A 21,138-nucleotide genomic window follows, 5' to 3' on the forward strand; every position below is an offset into this window, starting at 1 on the left:
GAAACTACATGTGGATAAGTGAGGGCTGAACATTTCTGAGTTTAAAACTGCCTTTATATATATTTCTTTTTTTAAGTTCTTGTTTAGAATTATTTTTAATTGACTTTAGAGAAAGAGGAAAGGGAAAAGAGAGAGAGACATCGATCTCTTCCATTTATTTATGCATTCATTGGTTGATTCTTGTATGTGCCCTGACTAGGGATCAAATTTGTAACCTTGATATATCAGGATGATGCTCTAACCAAGTTAGCTACCTAGCCAGAGCTATATGTGTCTTGTATATTCATAAAGTTCTATGTCATCTTATGCTCTAAGTTCTACTCTAAAATTCTATACAAGGTTATTTGTAGCTGCCTAGTGTTAATCTTGTTTCAACAAATTTTGTCCACACTAAAAACAAAAGTCTCCCTATTTGTGGCAGTTATAAATAACTGCTATGTTGAAAGATTTTTTAATATATCTGTGCCCCTCTGCTAGACAGGATAGTCTTTTATCCCTGTCATACTTATATAGTATATTTTGCACAGATTGTTGAGTCTTTGTGGCAGTAAAAGCAATGGACTACCTTAAGGCTTTCAAAAAGACTTAAAGACTCATATTCCTGTGAGATTATATGATTTTAACATTAATTGTAGCTGGGAGATAACCCCCAGTGTGGCTCAGTGGGCTGAGCACCAGCAGTAGACTGAGCACAAGCCTGCAAATCAAAAGACCGCTGGTTCGATTCCCAGCCTGGGTTGTGGGCCAGGTACCCTGTTGGGAGTGCGCAAGAGGCAACCTTTCACACACATGTTTCTCTCCTATTCTTTTTCCCTCCCCCCTCTCTAAAAGTAGATACAGATAAAATCTTTGGGAGGGAAAAAGCTTGCTGAAAAAAATAAATGTATTAAAGCAAAAATGTTATTAAGATGTGCCATTAGTAAAATTGAAGCTCCTGGAAGCAGAAAACTTTGTCTTTTGCAGTCTGTTAACCCCCTCAAATTACCTAGTATAGACCAAGGATCTAGGTAATACAGTTTATTTAGAATTTTTGAAGTTTGCCTAAATGCAAACAAGAGTAAAGTTTGTTGTTACTCAACCAATGAAGGAATCCTGGTGCCCTCTATGTCTTCTTAGCAGTTTTTTAATGAAGCCTGGGGCACTCAGCCTGCCACTGAAGACTGGTCTGCAGCCCCCACTGCTCAGGCCACTGAATGGGTAGGGAAACCACCAAGGGGTCCTAAACTGTTCAGCAGACATTTAAACAGGAATTGAAAATAAGGGTGGTGGAAAATATAGTTTCTTAAAAAAAAAAAAAAAGAAAAGAAACTTTTTGCGTGACTGGCCTTGCTCAGTGGGTTGGGTATTGTCCCACAAACCAAAAAGTTACCAGTCGATTCCCAGTCAGGGCACATGCCTGGGTTGCAAGCCAGGTTCCCCGTTAGAGGTGTACAAGAGGCAACCAGTTGTTGTTTCTCTTCCTCTGTTTATCTCTCCCTTCCCCTCTTTCTAAAAATAAATAAAATCTTTAAAAAAAAATAACCCTTTTAGGCCCTGGCTAGGTGGCTCTGTTTATTGTAGCATTGTCCTGTGTATACCTAAAAGGTTGCAGGTTTGATCCCCAGTCATGGTGCATAGCGGAGGCAACCAATCGATGTTTTTCTCTCTCCCCACCTCCTTCCTCATCCCCTCCCTCCTTTCCTCTCCCTCTAAAAATCAATAAAACCACCTCCTTGGGTGAGGTTTAAAAAAACAACTTTCCAAATCAGAGGCCACGCTTCCAGTCAAGATGGCAACATAGGCAGAAATGGCTTGCCTCTTTGTACAGCCACATAAAAATTACAGCTAAAACATAGAAAAACCATCACTCAGGAACATCAGAAGTCAAGTTGAATGGGAAGTCTGACAACTACGGAAATGAAGAAACCACATCCATCCAGACTGGTAGGGGCGGAATAGATGCAGAATAGGCTGGCCCCACACCCACGTGGATAAAAATTCAGGAGAAATATCTCAGGAGTGAGGAGTCTCAGACTCACACCAGGCCCCCCAGCCCATGATTCCAGTGCCAGGAAGATAAGTCCCCACAACTTCTGGCTGCAAAAACACAGCAGGGATTGAGTCAGTGGAAGAGGCTGCTGGAGCCCTAACCAGTTCCTCTTGGGGAACCCACACATGGATTCACCTACTCAGACTCACTCCCTCTGAGCTCCAGCACCGGGGTGGCAGCTTGAAGGACACCAGTGATACATAGGTAGAGACTGAAGTGTCTGGCATTGGGATGAGCAGAGGCCATTGTCACTTTGCTGAGACCTCTCCCCCACAGAGCTAGTAGGCGCTCTGGTGCCATATCTGAAACTCCATCAACCTGGCTAACACTGTGGACCACCTTGGAGATCCACAGAGGCTGTAACCCACCCAACTTACAGACCTACCCAAGCTGCTTTTCCATAAGGATGGCTCGTCTTGGTTCCCAAATCCTATCAAACAAGCAACAGCTGGCTAGAGAGCGCTAGTGGCAACCATATTAGAGTCATAGCTTGGCTTCACCTGGGAATCGCCAAGCCCAGCACAAGTAACAGCCATCTCGGCTCAGTCAGGGTGCCTCATGCAAAATATAGGTGGGGACAGACCTTGGCCTTCACCATCCAGGAAAACCCAGGGCTAGTGCACCCAGTGGAAAGCTACAGACCATGTCAGAGCACCACCACTCTGCCTCTGCACAACTGATCCTCCATGGAGAGCAGAGGTTGGTGGTCAGAGCCAGTCTTTGCAGCTGACTGGCCTGCGTAAGTCCCTCCCATTGATCTGCCAATAGCAACCAAGACTCAACTACAAAAGGAGGGTGTACTCAGCCCACACAGAGGGCACACCTCGAGTACCCAGCTTGGGTGATAGGGGAGGCTGTGCCACTCTATTCTACAGGACACGTACTACATTAGGCCACACAACCTAGACACAGAGTCAAAGCAGCTCTACCTAATACATAGAAACAAACATAGGGAGGCTGCCAAAATGAGGAGACAAAGAAACATGGCCCAAATGAAAGAACAGATAAAAATTCCAGAAAAAGAACAAAACAAAATGGAGATAAGCAATTTATCAAATGCAAAATTCAAAACACTGGTTATAAAGATGCGCAAGGAACTTAGTGAGGACCTCAGCAGCATAAAAAAGACCCAGTCAGAAATGAAGGATACACTAACTGAAATAAAGAACAATTTACAGGGACATAATAGTAGAATGGATGAAGCCAAGAATCAAATCAATGATTTGGAACATAATGAAGCAAAAAAAAAAAACCAAAAAAAAAAAAAACCAATCAGAACAACAAGAAGAAAAAAAGAATCCAAAAAAATGAGGATAGTATAAACAGCCTCTGGGACAACTTTAAGAGGTCCAACATTAGCTTCATAGGGGTGCCAGAAGGAGAAGAGAAAGAACAAGAAATTGGAAATATATCTGAAAAAATAGTAAAAGAAAACTTCCCTAATTTGGTGAAGGAAATAGACATGCAAGTCTAGGAAGCACAGAGAGTCCCAATTATCATGGATCCAAAGAGGCACTCACCAAAACACATTACTAATAAAAGGTCAAAGGTTAAAGATAGACTCTTAAAAGCAAGAGAAAGGAAGTTACAGGAAGGTTGCCAGATGGGAGGGGGGAGGGAGAGAATGGGTGAAGAGGTGAGGGGATTAAGAAGTACAAATAGGTAGTTACAGAATAGTCATGGGGATGTAAAGTACAGTATAAGAAATGGAGTAGCCAAAGAACTTAAACGCATGGCCCATGGACATGAACAATGCTAGAGGGAGCGCCCGAGGGAATAAGGTGTGCTGGATGGAAGACAGGTAAAGGGGGGAAAAAGGTGACCTTTGTATTAGAGAAGCACAACCACTGTGGATAAACAGTGCTGGTGTCTGCATCTCGTACATAGCTGAAGCCACTGTTGGTTGGCCTATCCAATAGCAATGAAGGAGTGCTGAATGTGAATAAGAGCAGGACTAGCTTGAGCCTAAAAGGACAACTGGAAATTTTGAGGAAGAACTGGAAACCCTGTATTTCTCACTGAGTTCAGTGGTTGTCATGGTGTTGCACATGCACTTGGCCCAGGAATCATAAAACCTGGAAGAAGCCAAAGGAACTTCAGGCCCTGTTACTTCTCCACACCAATAAGGGCAACTTGCAGATCAGTTGCCATAATGCCTGATGCCCTCCACCTTCCAAATTACATACACATTCCTCTTGTGTGTAGAACTAATGAAGAATCATACTGGGAAATAAATTCTGCTAAATATAAATTCCATTTAGCTAATTTAACATAGCACAAAGCCCTCACAGTCCTTGACCTGCCAACTTCGTATCTGTGCATGCTTTTCCTTTAAATATTTTTAATTTGAAACTAAAGATGATTGCAAAGTATGGTTCCAGCTAAGATGATCAGCTAACCTTCATAAACTTAAAACAAGCAAATTCACTCTTACCTGAATTACACATTCTTCTGTTGATATCCTGTAATTTACTATAAACACAATTTTGTTAAATGATAGAGGAATCAGAAAGGGGAGGAAAAAGTTGTTTAATATACACAAATATATTCAAATCAAAAGAAATTGCTATTCTTACCCTGTTTCTTCAATTTAATCACATGATCACGGCTGTTTACATTACTACCGTCCTCCACAACCCATTCCTTATTCCATTGGCCTAAGCAAGCACCCTTCACTCTTTATGACCTACCTGTTAAGGTGTCCCAAACCTTCATTTCTGGGAGGTCTGGACCTTTGGCAGTCCTGTCTGTATTGGGTAGCTGTAGTTTGCTGTTGACTTTAATCAATGGGCAGGGGAGTACCATGAAATGCCCCAGGGTATCTCTTGCATTCTGACCACACTCCTTACCTGTTTGTATAGTAGCAGTTATAATTTCCCCTTGATAGCTAGGATCAGTCACATGAGCTACTGCATTAATCCCCTTCTTTGATTTACAAGCTTGAAAAGCTAAATATGGCCAGCTGCAGTCTCAACCCCTAATTCAATGGATCAGTTAATATGTGCACCTATAGTCAATGCAAACAGTAACTAATATTTTTAAACATAATCAGATTAGAAAACTAAATCCAAATAATCCAGAACAATGCAGCTAATCCATCCATAAATTTCCATTCCACTTCTGCTTGACAAACCACACCCAAAAATTAGTGTCTGAAAACTACAGCAGTCATTGATTTCTCCTCATGAATCCACAATTTTGGTAGTGTTTGTCAGGAGTGGCTCATCTCTGCCCCATGCAGTCACTTGGGACAGCTTGTCTGGGAGCTGGGGATCTAATTTTATTTATTTATTTTTAATTTTTTTCCATCATCATTTATCCACTCATACCTTCTTTCACTTCCACCCATATCCCTTGGGGATCCACTTTCAAGATTTCTCACTCACATGGCTGGCAAGTTGTGGCTAGTTGTCATATGGGAAATCACCCAGGACTGTGGGCCAAGGGTCTTTGTTCTGTTCCACTTGATCTTCAACATGGGCTGCTTGGGCTTCCTCAGAGCTGGTGACTGCGTTCCCATAATATGAGTCTGATGTGAATCGGGCAGAAACTGCATAGTCTTTTCTAACTGAGCCTAGGAAGCCACAAGGTATCACTTCCACCACATTCTATCATGGAAGCAGGAACCCACTCGCCCAGAGTCAAGGGTAGGGGATTACCCTACTTTTTGATGAGAAGGTGGTTACTAGAAGAGCATGTGGGATGGGAGATAGTGTCGAAGCTATCTTTGGAAAATATAATCTGGTACAATGTGCAACTTTAAAAATCAGGAGTTAGCCCTGGCCAGGTAGCTCAGATGGTTGGAGCACTGTCCTTATATGTCAAGGTTGCAGGTCCCCAGTCATGGTACATACAAGAATCAACCAATGAATGCATAAATAAGTGGAACAACAAATTAATGTTTCTTTCTCTCTCTCTCCCTCCCCCACCTTTCTCCAACCCACTCATTCCCTTTCTCTCTCAAATAAATAGATTAAAAACCAGGAATCAAAAACATGCAAGTAAAAGGATGGTAAAATATGTATAACAACACCGCAAGAAGTACTTCCAGAGGTAAAGCAGGATATTTCATATTGAAGAGTTAAAGTCACCAAAAAGATTTAACAGTGCCAAATTTGTATGTATATAAGGTTTGTCCAGAAAGTATCCAGCCATGCAAAACAAAAAAATAGAGACAGTTATTGAAGAAGACACAAGATACAAGAACCATTGTACATAGGACAATGACACCTTAGACTCCTTCAAAGTAGGCACCCTGGAACCTCACACTGTTCTCCCAATTACCATCAACTGCCCCAGCATATTTTCCTGAATCTCAGCCATGGTCTGAAATCTCTTCCTTTCAAAGATGATTTTAGTTTGGGGAAAAGCCAGAAGTCACAGGGAACCAAATCTGGGCTGTATGGTGGCTGAGTCACCTGGGTGATTTGATGTTTTGCCAAAAAATTCTGCATGAGCCACGATGCATGAACAGTCATGTTGTGATGAAGCTGCCAATCAACAGTTGCCCATAGCTGTGGACTTCCAAATCATCCAAATAGTTTCTGCAGAGGAATATTTAAGCTTAATGCAAAATTTGATGCAGATTCATTGCTCTACTCGCTCAGTCATTTTGAATGCGATAGCTACACAGTACAAATGCTCATTCAACAGCATCTACCTCCCTTTCTGACCAGGACGGTAAAGTCATCATTGTTCACGCATGTACATTCCAGTTCACTCTCCTTGGCTGCCAGGTTACATCAATGTCGCACAAACCATTCTTGTTGTATTAACAATGACTGGACTTTTTCCAGACAGACCTCGTATACTCAAAATACGTAATGTAAATTGTCCACACTGTAAGGAGAAAATAGACAAATCCACATTCAAGATGGGAAATTTTGAACATATATCTCAATAAATGATAGATCAGGCAGACAAAATCAGAAAGGATACACAAAATGCAAATATGATGAACCAATTTGCCCTGTTAGGCACTTCACCTGCATTGGCAAAATATATATATTCTTTTTAAGTGCATATAGAACATTTATAAAACTGACCACATGCTGAGCCATAAAGCACGTCTCTTCTCACTGAATTTCAAAAAATTGAAATTGTATATAGTCTCTGATCACAAATTTAAACTAGAAAGCAATCAACAACAAAATCTATAAACTGGTAACCGAAATGTATACCTTCAGTCTGACCTCTTGATGTGTATGTCACTATTACTTGAATTTTCACAGATATTTCAACAATGCCATGTCTAAAGCATTCTCACTATTTCCCCGAACTTCCTCCTCTGCCAGCCTTCCTATCTTAATAAACGGCTTCTCCAAACATCCAGTTTCTTAAAGCAGAAAACAGAGTCATCCTGGGCACCCCTTCTCCCTAACTCCCTTTACCTTACTTTCAAAATACATCCATTCTCTCTCTTCCCCTCCACTGTCATGGCTCTTGTTCATATAATCATCATCTCTCTCCTAGAGAATTGTTAGTCTCCTACTTAAATTTGTACAATTCATTCTCCAAAGAGCTTCCAATCAACAGTTAAAGAATATAAATTGTCAAAGGGTTCAAACTTCCAGTTATAAGATGAGTAATTTCTGGATATATAATATTCGATGTGGTAACTCTAGTTAATAATACTTTGTTACATACTTGAAAATTGCTAAGAAAGCAACTCTTAATTGTTCTCACAAGACACAAAAAGACGTAATTATGTGAGACAATAGATGTGTTAATTATCCTAATTGTGGTAATCATTTCACTATATACATGTACCAAATCATCACATTGTACATCTTAAACTTACACAATCTTTTCTTTAAAGATTTTATTTATTTATTTTTAGAGAGAGGGGAAAGAGGGAGAAAGGAAGGTAGAGAAACATCAGTGTGTGGTTGCCTCTCATGTGCCCCACACCGGGGATCCAGCCAGGCATGTGCCCTGACTGGGAATCAAACCAGCAACCCTTCGGTTCACAGGCCAGTGCTCAATCCACTGAGACACATCAGCCAGGGCAGCTTACACAATCTTATATGTTAATTATACCTCAATACCCTTGGGGGAAAATAAATAAAAAGTAAATATTGTAACTGGAGAATCAAATCACCTCCCACCCCACCCTCATTAAAACCTTCATTCATTTACCATTGAATTCTATGTATATCTAAATTCCTTGACATAACCTGCAGAGCTCTGAATGGTATGATACATCTCTCTAGCTCATTTTCTGTTAATACATCCCCTTGGCCTTATTTGAGTTCCTTGGCACACTAAACTGTTTTGTACTTCAGGGCCTTTGGTACCCACCATTTCCTCTGCCTAGAATGTAGCCTCCTACCCTCACTTCAACACACACACTTTGTCTAACTAACTTGTACAAATTGTAGGTCTCAGTTTAAGCCTCCTTAAAGAGGCCTTCCCTTACCATCCAATTTAAATTAAATCTCTATTATATAATGTCTCGTTAATACCTTACAGTTTCTTTTAGCATACACCATATTTTGTAATTATAAGTTATTTGTTTAATGTTGTCTATCTTCCTGGGCTATAAGCTCCATGAGGGCAAGAACTGTTTCTATGTAGCTCAGCACTTGGTACACAAAAAGCTTTCAGTAAATATTTGTTGAGTGAATGAGTAAATAATATGATGCCTAATTAAAATTAAAGCAAGCCTACTAAAATTATGGTATAGGATAGAAGAAAATAATCTCTGCTCCTACTATTATATTTTGGTATGGTTTTCATGTCAGTATTGTTTATGAGCTATCTCAGTGTCAAATATATTGCCTTTTCTCAGCCTAATAATAATTACTACCAGTTAAATTATAGACTTTTTAGTATTAAAAACATGTTTAGAGCTAGAAGTAGCCTTATGAGTGAAAAAACAGAGAAACTTCTAAGGTTATATAGAGTGTGAATGATACACCAGGTCTTATAATAATGACTATACCAGTGATTTTTTTCACTAGGAGGTAGTAATGAACTGCAGGAAAGGGGAGAAGGCATGAAATTGTAAATGCTAAGTAAACTAACAAAAATATTTTAGGATACAATTTTTACCCCTATAATATTTCAAACTATTTTCAAGCCTGTTTAGTAAATACTGACTTTCCAAAGAAAGAACTTTTAGATATTATTCTATAATAATTGAGCATTTTAATATTTTAAAACTACCTATAGGAATATATAACAACTTTATTCATTTGAGATATTTTAGAATGTTTTTTTATTTATTTTTTTATTGTTCAAATACATTTGGCTCCATCTTCCCACCACCCCTTTCCCCTGCCCCACCCAACCCCACCTCCTACCCTCAATCCTTCCCCACTCTGGCTTTGCCCATGGGTCCTTTATACATATGATTTGACTCTTCCCCTTCTTTTCCCCATTACCATCCTTCCTCCTCCCCTCTGGTTACTGTTAGTGTGTTTTTTTCTTTCAGTATTTGCTGGTTATATTTTTCTTGCTTGTTTGTTTTGTTGATTAGGTTCCACTTATAGGTGAGATCATGTGATATTTGTCTTTCACCCCCAGGCTTATTTCACTTAGCATAATGCTCTCTAGTTCCATCCATGCTGTCACAAAGGGTAGGAGTTCCTTCTTTTTTCTTCTGCGTAGTATTCCATTTGGTATACGTACCGCAGTTTTTTGATCCATTCATTTATTGAGGGGCACCTAGGTTGCTTCCAATACTTGGCTATTGTAAATTGTGCTGCTATGAAAATTGGGGTGCATAGGTTCTTTTGAATTGGCATTTTGGGATTCTTAGGTATAATCCCAACCATGTTAACTGCTGGGTCAAAAGGCAGTTCCATTTTTAACTTTTTCAGGAAATTTTTAACTGTTTTCCACAGTGGCTGCACCAGTCTGCATTCCCACCAACAGTGTGCTAGAGTTCCCTTTTCTCCACAACCTAGCCAGCACTTGTGTGTTGCTTTGTTTATGATGGCCATTCTGACTGTTGTGAAGTGGTATCTCACTGTGGTTTTAATTTGCATTTCTCTGATGGCTAGTGATGATGAGCATCCTTTCATATGTCTCTGGGCCCTGTTTATGTCCTTGTTGGAGAAATGTCTGTCCAGGTCCTTTGCCCATTTTTTAATTGGGTTGTTTGTCTCCTGGAGTGGAGTCATATGAGTTCTTTATATAATTTGGAGATCAAACCCTCGTCTGAGGTATCATTGGCAAATATATTTTCTCATACAGTTGGTTCCCTTTTCATTTTGCTGATGTTTTCTTTAGCTGTGCAGAAGCTTCTTATTTTAATAAAGTCCTATTTGTTCATTCTGTCCTTTATGTCCCTTGCTCTAGAAGACATGTTGGTGAAAATATTGCTGCATGGAATATCTAAGAGTTTCCTGACTATATTCTCCTCTAGGACTTTCATGGTATCATCACTTATATTTAACTTTTTATTCATCTTGAGTTTATTTTTGAGTATGGTATAAGTTAGTGGTCAAATTTCTTTTTCTTTCTCTCCCTTCCTTCCTTCCACTCTTCCTTCCTTCCTTCCTTCCTTCCTTCCTTTCTCTTCTTTTCTTTTCTTTTTTTTTTGCAGGTAGCTGACCAGATCTCCCAACATCATTTGTTGAAGAGGCTATTTTTATTCCATTTTATGCTTCTGCCCCCTTTGTTGAATATTAGTTGACCATAGAGACATTGGTTTATTTCTGGGCTCTCTATTCTGTTCCATTGATCTATGTGTCTGTCCTGATGCCAGTACCATACTGTTTTGATTACAGTGGCCTTGTAATGTGGTTTCATGTCGGGTATTGTGATCCCTCCTACCTTGTTCCTCTTTCTCAAAATTGCTGCAGCTATTTGGGGTCATTTATGATTCCATATAAATTTTTGAAATGTTTGTTCTATATCTGATAAATATATCATTGGTATTTTAATAAGGATTGCATTAAATCTATAAATTGCTTTGGGTAGTATGGGCATTTTGATGATGTTAATTCTTCCAACCCATGAACATGGTATATGTTTCCATTTATATGTGCCCTCCTTAATTTCTTTCTTCAGTGTTGTGTAGTTTTCTGAGTACTGGTCTTTTACCTCCTTAGTTAAGTTTATTCCTAGGTACTTTATTTTTTTCTTGTTGCTATAGGAAATGGGATTTTTTTCCTGATTTCTGATTCTGATATTTCATTGTTGGTGTACAAAAATGCCTTCAGTTTCTGAATATTGACTTTGTATCCCACTGTCTTACCAAATTCACTTATTAGGTCGAGTAGTTTTTTGGTGGAGCCTCTGGGGTTTTCTATGTACACTATCATGTCATCTGCAAATAATGACAGTTTCACTTTCTCCTTTCCAATTTGGATGCCTTTTATTCCTTTTTCTAGTCTGATTGCAGTGGCTAGAACTTCCAATACTATGTTCAATAGAAGTGGTGAAAGTGGATATCCTTGTTGCATTCCTAATCTTAGTAGGAAAGCGTTTAGCTTTTGCCCATTGAGTATGATGTTGGCTGTAGGTTTTTTATATATGGCCTTTATTATGTTGAGATATACCCCTTTTCCTCCCACTTTGCTGAGTGTTTTTATCATGAATGGGTGCTGTACCTTATCAAATGCTTTTTCCACATCTTTTGGTATGATCATGTGATTTTTGTGTTCACTTTTCTTTATGTGATGTATTATGTTTATTGATTTGCAAATATTGAACCATCCTTGCATCCCTGGGATGCATCCTGCTTGATTGTGGTGGATGATCTTTATACTGTATTGCTGGATGCAGTTTGCCAATACTTTGTTGAGGATTTTAGCATCTATGTTCATCAGTGATATTGACCTGTGGTTTTCATTCTTTGTTGTGTCTTTATCTGGTTTTGGGATTAGGATGATGCTGACCTCATAAAAAGAGTTTGGGAGTCTTCCCTCTTCTTGGGTTTTTTGGAATAGCCTGAGAAGGGGTTAGCTCTTCCTTAAATGTTTTGTAAAATTCTCCTGAGAAACCATCTGTTCCAGTGTTTTTGGGTGCAGGGAGTTTTTTGATTACTGCCTCAATTTCACCAGCTATTATTGGTCTGTTCAGACTTTCTGCTTCTTCTTTATTCAGTGTTGGAAGGTTATATTTTTCTAGAAATGTGTTCATTTCCCCCAGGTTTTCAAATTTCTTGGCATATAATTGTTCATAGCAATTTCTTACAATCCTTTGTATTTCTGTGGTATCAATTGTAATTTCTCCTTTTTCATTTCTGATATTATTTATTTGGGTCCTCTCCCTTTTTTTCTTGATGAGTCTGCATAAAGTCTTCTTGATTTTGTTGACCTTTTCAAAGAACCAGCTCCTGGATTTATTGATCCTTTGAATTGTTCTTTTAGTCTCTATGTCATTCAGTTCTGCTCTGATCTTGATTACTCCCTTCCTTCTACTCTCTCTGGGCTTTGTTTCTTGTTGTTTCTCCAGTTCTTGAAGCTGTAGGGTTAGGTCATTTATTTTAAATGTTTCTAACTTTTTTAGGTAGACTTGCATTGCTATGAACTTCCCCCGCAGGACTGCCTTCGCTGTGTCCCATAGGTTTTGGACTGTTATGTGTTCATTTTCATTTGTTTCCAGAAACTTCTTGATTTCTTCTTTGATCTCATTATTGACCCATTCATTGTTTAATAGCATGCTATTCAGTCTCCATGAGTTTGAATGTTATTGAGTTTTTTCCTTGAGGTTGGTTTCTAGGTTCAAGCCCTTGTGGTCTGAGAAAATGATTGTTATGATTTCAATTTTCTTGAGTTTGTTGAGGCTTGTTTGTATCCTATCATGTGCTCCTATCTTTGAAAATGTTTCATGGGCACTTGAAAAGAATGTATATTTTTCTTCTTTGGGATGAAAACTTCTATATATATCAGTTAAGTCCATTTGATCTAATGTGTCATTCAGTTCCACAATATCCTTGTTGATATTTTGTTTGGAAGATCTAGCCATTGTTGACAGTGGGGTGTTAAAATCTCCTACTACCAGTGTGTTGCTGTCTATATCTTTCCTGAGGTCCTCCAAGATTATCCTTATATATTTGGGTGCTCCTATGTTGGGTGCATATAGGTTTACAATGTTTATGCCTTCTTGATGGATCCTTCCTTTGAGTATTATGAAGTATCCTTTCTGGGTCTCTTTTTATGGCCTTTGTTTTAAAATCCATTTTGTCTGGTATAAGTATTGCTACGCTGACTTTCTTTTCCTGTTCTTTACTTGGAATATTTTTTTCCATCTCTTTACTTTCAGTCTTTGTATGTCCTTTGTTCTGAGATGAGTCTCCTGTAGGCAGCATATGTACAGATCAAGTTTTCTTATCCATTCAGCTACCCTATGTCTTTTGATTGGAGCATTTAATCCATTTACATTTAAAGTTATTATTGATAGGTACTTCTTCATTTTTTCCCTTTGTACGTGTGTTCCTCTCTTTTTCACTCTTTTTCTTCATCTTCTTAAAGCAGTCCCTTTAGCATATCTTGCAATGCTGGCTTGGTGGAGGTGTTTTCTTTTAGCCTTCTTTTCTCTGGGAAATTCCTTATTTCACCTTCCATTTTAATTGAGAGCCTTGTTGGGTAGAGCAGTCTTGGTTGCAGGCCTTTGCTTTCATGACTTGGAATATTTCTTGCCGCTCCCTCTGGCTTGCAGTGTTTCTGTTGAGAAGTCAGCTGCTAGCCATATCGGGACTCCCTTGTATGTTACTGCCTCTTTCTCCCTTGCTTCCTTTGGGATTCTCTGTCTTTGATATTTGCCATTTTAATTAGAATGTGTCTTGGAGTGGCCCTCATTGTGTTCCTCTTGAATGGGACCCTCTGTGTTTCCTGGACTTGTGTGACTTCTTCTCTCCTCCAATTAGGGACATTTTCCATCATTACTTTTTCAAACAGAAACTTCTTTGTCCCTTCTTATCCTCTCTCCTTCTGGTATCCCTATTATGTGAATATTATTACATTTCAGGTTGTCCTGCATTTTCCTAAATGCCTCTTCATTCTTTCTGAGTCTTTTTTCATTTTCTTGCTCTTTCTGGAAGCTTTTTTCTACTTTGTCCTCCAGCTCACTGATTCGATCCTTGGCTTCATCTAGCCTGCTTTTGATTCCTTCTACTGTGTTCTTCAATTCAGAAACTGTATTCTTCATTTCCTCTTGTCTCTTATCAATAGTTTTTATGTCCTTTTTCATGCCGATATAGTTTACAGTAAGTTCCTCATAGTTCCCCTGTGGTTTTTTGTAATTCTCTCTGAACGCACTGAGCTCATTGAGCTTCCTTAGAACCATTGTTTTGAACTCAGTATCTGATAGTTTACTTGCTTCTATTTCATTTAGTTCTCTTTCTGGGGATTCCTCCTTTCCTTTCAGTTGGGTGTTGTTTCTTTGTCTTCTCATTATTTGTGAGACTCTTCTTTTTTGCTTCTCCTTAAATTGATCTTTCTTGACTTCCTGATTTTGTTGTGTAAACTTCTATGGAAGGAGACCTGTGAGATTCAGTGGTGCAATGTCCCGGATCTCCTGAACTTGGTGCTCTTTGGATGGCTTTTATGCTATTTATGTTGGTTCTCTGGAAGTGATTGGGTTTTGATTGTTGGGTCATTCTTTGGTGGGTTTTTCCCTCCAGCTGGTTGCCTGAGGGTCACTCTGCCCACCATGTCTTGTGTTTTTGTGCAGGTGCTGCCAGAACAAAATCACAAAGCCCAGTAAACAAATCCACATCTGCAAAAATATCTTTTCCAATCCTACAATTGACAGCAAATGTACCAGTATTAATAAGGCTGTAAAGAGATTAAGAGTATTATAAGAAAGGATAGAAATAAACTATTAGTATAAAATCTAATGACTTAATATGCACAAACTTGATAGGCCCAAAACAAATGTTAAAAAGCTATGCAGTAAAGAAAATATTGCAAATCATGGAGAAGACCACAGTGGATTTCATCTCAGTAGCCACTAGTATTTACCACTGTTTTTTCTTTCTGGATCTGCCTCTGGTGATGTCAGATGTTGACCCCGTCTGACCTCAGGCAATCTACTGGAGACTTCCAGGAATCTACCCTCTGTGGCTGTTAATCTAGTCACTCTGCACTCAGCAGGCCAGCTTAGACACCACAGGACTGGCCAGAGATCCCTCCTGGGGGCAGGGTTATTGGGTCCTCTCATGCTGTTGCTCCTCAGGAGAGTGGTCTGCCCAAGTAAGATGGCTGCTGCCATATCGGGGAGGAGTCAGTACTGGCATCCTGCCAGTTACTCCCTCTGTTCTCTCCCCAAAGCCTCTGTCCCCAGTCTCTCCTCAGACTGCTCTTCTCAGGGGGATCCAACTGGCTACTTAAATATTCCTCTTGTGCTGCTGCCTATGGACGCCCAGTCAACCTCCTCAAGTCTTTACCACACTCCTTACCAGTCATGTTGTGCTGAAGCTGATTCTTCTGTCTGTCTGAGGTTATGAGGCTTCTCTCTTGCTATTGTTCAGTTGTTTTTTCTGGGTGACTTCACAATTTAGTTGTAATTCCAGATTTGTCCTGGGGGGAGGTCATTGTGACTTCCATTCACTCCTCTGCCATCTTTCTCCTCTAGAACTGTTTTAGAATATTTTTATACTCAAAAATTAGTATGTAAATTGGACTATTATATACCATCAAATATAAGGAGCCATTGATTGTAAGATACACTGCTATTTTATGTAATACTAAGAAAATAGTCTTCTTATTTCAAATTTTTATTTTATACCTTTCATAAGAGCTCTTTTAGATGTATTTAGATATGTTTTTCTTTAAATTATATAAACTCTTGCTCTACATTAAAAGGAAAATTAAAGCAAACTTAGCACTTGTTTATGATAAAAAGAAAAAAAACTCTGAGCAAAGTGGGAATAGATGAATCATACCTCAACATAATAAATGTCATATATGACAAACCCACAGCCAACCTCATACTCAATGGGCAAGGGCAAAAACTAAAAGTGTTTCCCTTAAGATCAGAAACAAGACAGGGATGTCTGCTTTCACCACTCTTATTCAACATAGTACTGGAAGTCCTAGTCACAGCAACCAAACAAAATGAAGCAATAAAAGACATCAAAATTGAAATGGAACAAGTAAAACTGTCATTATTTGCAGATGACATGAAACTATATGTAAAGAACTCTAAAGATTACACACACACATGCACATACACATACACACACACACACTACCAGAACTGATAAATAAATTCAGTAAAGTAGCAGGATACAAAATTAATAATCAGAAATTGTTGGTATTTTTATACACCCATAATGAATGATCAGAAAAGAAACTAAGAAAACAATCCCATTTAAAATTGCATTTTTTAAAAAAGGGGGCCCTGACTAGTGTGAATCAGTGGGTTGGGCATTACCCCATAAAACAAAAGGTCTACTGTTCAGTTCTCAGTCAGGGCACATGCCCGGGTTGCAGGCCAGGTTCCTGGTTGGGGGTGGGTGAGGGGCAACCAATCAATCGATGTTTCTCTTGCACATCGATATTTCTTTCCCTCTCTTTCTCCCTCTCTTCCCCTCTCTATAAAAATAAATAAATAAAATCTCTTTTTAAAAATGTACCTAGGAATAAATTTAACCAAGGAAGTAAAAGACCTGTACTCAGAAAATTGTAAGATAATGAAGAAAGAAATTGAAGATGATACAAATAAGTGGAAGCATATAACATTTTCATGGATAGGAAGAATTAGCATCATTAAAATATCCATACTGCCCTGGCTGGTGTGGCTTAGTTGGTTGGAGCACCATCCCATAAACCAAAAGATTGAGGGTTTGGTCCCCAGTCAGGGTAAAGACCTAGGCTGTGGATTCAATCCCCTTGGTCAGGGCATGTATAGGATGCAACCAATTAATGTTTCACATGTTGATATCTCTCTCTCTCTCTCCCCTCCTCCCCCACCCTTTCCCCAGACCTTCTCTATCTCTAAAAGTAATGAAAAAATGTCCTTGGCTAAGGATTTAAAAATTATACTACTAAATAATAGTAAAATAAAATGTCCATACTGTCCAAAGAAATTTATAGATTTAATACAATTCCTATCAAAACACCAATGGTGTATTTACAGAACTAGGACAAATAATCTAAAAATTTATATGGAGCCATAAAAGACCTGAATAGCCTCAGCAATCTTGAGAAAGAAACACAAAGTTAATGGTATCACACTACCTGATGTCAAACTATACTACAAGTCCATAGTAATCAAAACAGCCTGGTACTGGGATAAGAAGAGGCATGTAACTCAATGGAACAAAATAGAGAGCCAAGAAATAAACCCATATTTATATGGTAAATTAGTATTTGACAAAGGAGGCAAAAACATATAATGTGGTGTATACAATCTATTCAATAAATTGTGTTAGGGAAATTGGATAAAAAATTGGTGCAAAAAATTGAAACAAGACCACCCTCTTATACCATACATAAGAAAAAACTCTTGCAGATTTGATCCCTGGTCAGGGCACATACAAGAATCAACTAATAAATGCATTAATAAGTGGAACAACAAGATGTTTCTCTCTCTGTCTTTTAAATCAATTAAAAATATTTCAATAGATTAAATACTTACATGTAAGATCAAAACCATAAAACTCCTAGAAGAAAACAGCAGTAAGTTTCTCATAGCAATATTTTTTCTGGTATATCTCCTCAGGCAAGGGAAACAAAAGATAAAAACAAAAGGGGCTATATCAAACTAAAAAGTTTTTGCACAGCAAAGGAAACCATCAACAAACTGAAAAAGTAATCTACTGAACGGGAGAACATATTTTCCAATGACACATTCGATAAGGGGTTAATATCCAAAATTTACGAAGAACTAAGACAATGTAACACCAGAAAAACAACCCAATTAAAGTGTGGCCGGGAGACCTGAATAGACACTTCTCTAGGGAAGACATACAAGTAGCCAATAGACATATGAAAAATTATTCAACATCAGTAGTCATCAGAGAAATGCAAACTAAAACCACAGTGAGATACCACCTCACTCCCATCAGAATGGCTATCATAAATACATCAACAAACAACAAGTGTTGGCGAGGATGTGGAGAAAAGTGAACCCTCATGCACAGTTGGTGGGAATGCAGACTGATGCAACTACTGTAGAAAACAGTATGGAGGTTCCTCAAGAAATTAAAAATGAACTTTCTTTATGATCTAGAGATTCCACTTCTGGGAATATATCTGAAGAAACTAAAAACACTAATTCAAAAGAATATATGCACCCCTATGTTCATGGCAGCATTATTTACAATAGCCAAGATTTGGAAGCAGCCCAATTGCCAATCAATAAATGAGTGGATACAACAGCTGTAGTATAGCCCTAGCTGGTGTTGCTCAGTGGATTGAGCACCCGCCTGCAAACCAAAGGGTCGCTGGTTCAATTCCCAGTGTAAGGCACATGCCTGGGTTGCAGGCCAGGTCCCCAGCAGGGGATGCATGAAATGCAACCACATATTGATGTTTCTCTCCCTCTCTCTCCCCCTCCTTTCCCCTCTTGAAAAATAAATAAATAAATAAATCCTAAAAAAAAAAATACAGCTGTGGGATATTTACAAATTGGAATAGTACTCAGCCATAAAAAAGAAGGAAATTCTACCTATTGTGACAGCACAGATGGACCTGGAGAGTATTATGTTCAGTAAAATAAGCCAGTCAGAGAAGGACAAATACAGTAAGATTTCACTTATATATGGAATCTAATGAACAAAATAAACTAACAAACAAAATAGAAATAGACTCATAAATACAGAGAACAGGCTGACAGTTGACAGGAGGTAGGAGGGTTGGGGGGCTGGGTGAAAAAGGTGAAGGGATTAAGCAAACAAATAATTCATAGATACAGACAACAATATGGTGATTATTAGAAGGGAAGGGGTAGAGGGAAGTAGAACAGGTTAAAGGGGAAAAATGGCAATGGAAAGAAACTTGACTTTGGGTGGTGAAAACACAATACAATGTACAGATGATGTATTATAGAATTCTACTCTTGAAACATATATAATTCTGTTAACCAATGTAACCCCAATAAATTCAATAAAATCTGAAAAATAAATAAATAAAAACAAAAAATTGAACTGCCTTATGACCCAGTGATACTACTTCTGGGAATATATCTACAGAAACCTAAAACAATAATTCAAAAGAATACATGCATCCCTATGTTCATTGTAGCATTATTTACAATAGCCAAGATATGGAAGCAGACCAAGTGCCCATGAGTAGATGAGGAGATAAAAAAGCTGTAATACATTTACACATGGAGTATTACTTACTATTAAAAAAGAAAAAGTAGAATGAAATCCTACCTTTTGTGATAGCATGGATGGACCTAGATGGTATTATGCTACATGAAATAAGTCAGACAGAGAAAGACAAATACCATTTGATTTCAGTTATATGTGGGACCTAATGAACAAAACCAAAATGAGACTCAGAGATACAGAGGACAGACTGACAGCTGTCAGAGGGAAAAACAGTTGGAGGGGCTGGGTGAAAAAGGTGAAGGGATTAAGCAGTACAAATTGGTAGTTATAGAGATACAGATTACAAAATGAGGAATACATATAGTCAATAATACCAAGATAAATATGTATGGGGCCAGGTGGGTACTTACTTAAAGAAGTGGGAGGACCACTCTGTAAAATACATGATTTTCTAACCACTTTACTATACATCTGAAACTAAGACAGAATAATACTGAATATAAACTGTAATTGAAAAATAAAAAATTAATTATAAAACAAATAAAAATAATAAAAGATAATTGAAGAAAAGAAAAGAAAAACTATGGTTATTCAGTATGTTGCAAGTTTTTTTCTAATGGGTGAAAGGAGTCTATCACAGCAAGGAAAACAAAGGACAGTATTTGTCCCGAAGATAAAATTTAAGCTTTCGAGCAAAAATTGGAATTTTAGAAAATTGATCTCCATTTCCATGAACTTGACAAATTTTAATGACTTCTGATAAGATAAATGATGATTTTAATTAATATGATATTTTATATTATATAATGAAATATGTCAACATTTAGAATATCTGCATAATTCAATAAATTAATATTTTCTATATAAAAATCAAAGCTTTAATCTGTTGGTAATAGTCTCTTATTAGAATAATATATTTATGAAAAATTAAGTACCTGTAAAATATCAAAAAAAGCAAAATTAATTGGCTAATTTTTCTTAAATTATTTCACATTTAGAGCCCAAGTCTTCTGAATCACTTTCTGGCCCAGAGTTGTGAGTGTGTTTGGTTTTTCCATCTAACACTTAAAAAACTCTGGGAACTTAGATTTTTATTAAAAAGATTTTATACATTAATTTTTAGAAAAAGGGGAAGGGAGGGAAGGAAGAGAGGAAGAAAAACATCGATGTGTGAGAGAAACTTCCATCACTTGCCTCTTGCACATGCCCCAAACAGGACGGAGCCAACAACCCAAACATATGCCCTGACTGAGAATCTACCTGGTGACCATTCACTCTGTGGAAGGATGCCCAACCAACTGACCTGCACTGGTCAGGGCTAGATTTAGATTTTTGGAAGGAATTTTTTTCTTTGCCTTTTTAATTTGATCTCCCAACCAAAAAAGCAACAAATATTTTTCTCAAAAAGTATATAAATTACCTTCTCAAAACTATAAAAATGTGTATCTGTCTAACCAAACAAAATTTAAGAATCAGAAAAAAAAACAGCATAATTATTTGGTAAGTGACTGGGGGTTGGATGGGGAGTTTTTATCACTGAAGGGAATAAAATTCCCTGAAGGGATGTTTGGTACTAGAAATGATACTATGACTCTCAGCTTTCAGAACCAGCTTTGTTTTAAATGGTAGGCTTTTAATTTATAGATAGGGAGAAAAGAAGAAAGAGGAAAAAAGAAAGAAAAAAAAAGAAAGGGAGACAGAAATGAAGAAAAAAAGAGAGCTAAGACCCATGACCCTTTCTTTTTCCTTTTTTACTTTGAAATTGTTTTATTTAAAATAAGCCAGTAGATGAAAAACAAATTCCATATAATCTCACTTATAAGAGGAATCTAATGAACAAAATAAACTAACAAGCAAAATAGAACCAGAGACATGGAAACAGGGAACAGACTGACAGTGGCCAGAGGGGAGGGGGGAGTGGGATAATGGAAAA

Source organism: Pteronotus mesoamericanus, unplaced genomic scaffold (genome assembly GCF_021234165.1).
Source record: "Pteronotus mesoamericanus isolate MK-2021 breed Mesoamerican mustached bat unplaced genomic scaffold, CSHL_Meso_final contig_41, whole genome shotgun sequence".
NCBI lineage: Eukaryota > Metazoa > Chordata > Mammalia > Chiroptera > Mormoopidae > Pteronotus > Pteronotus mesoamericanus.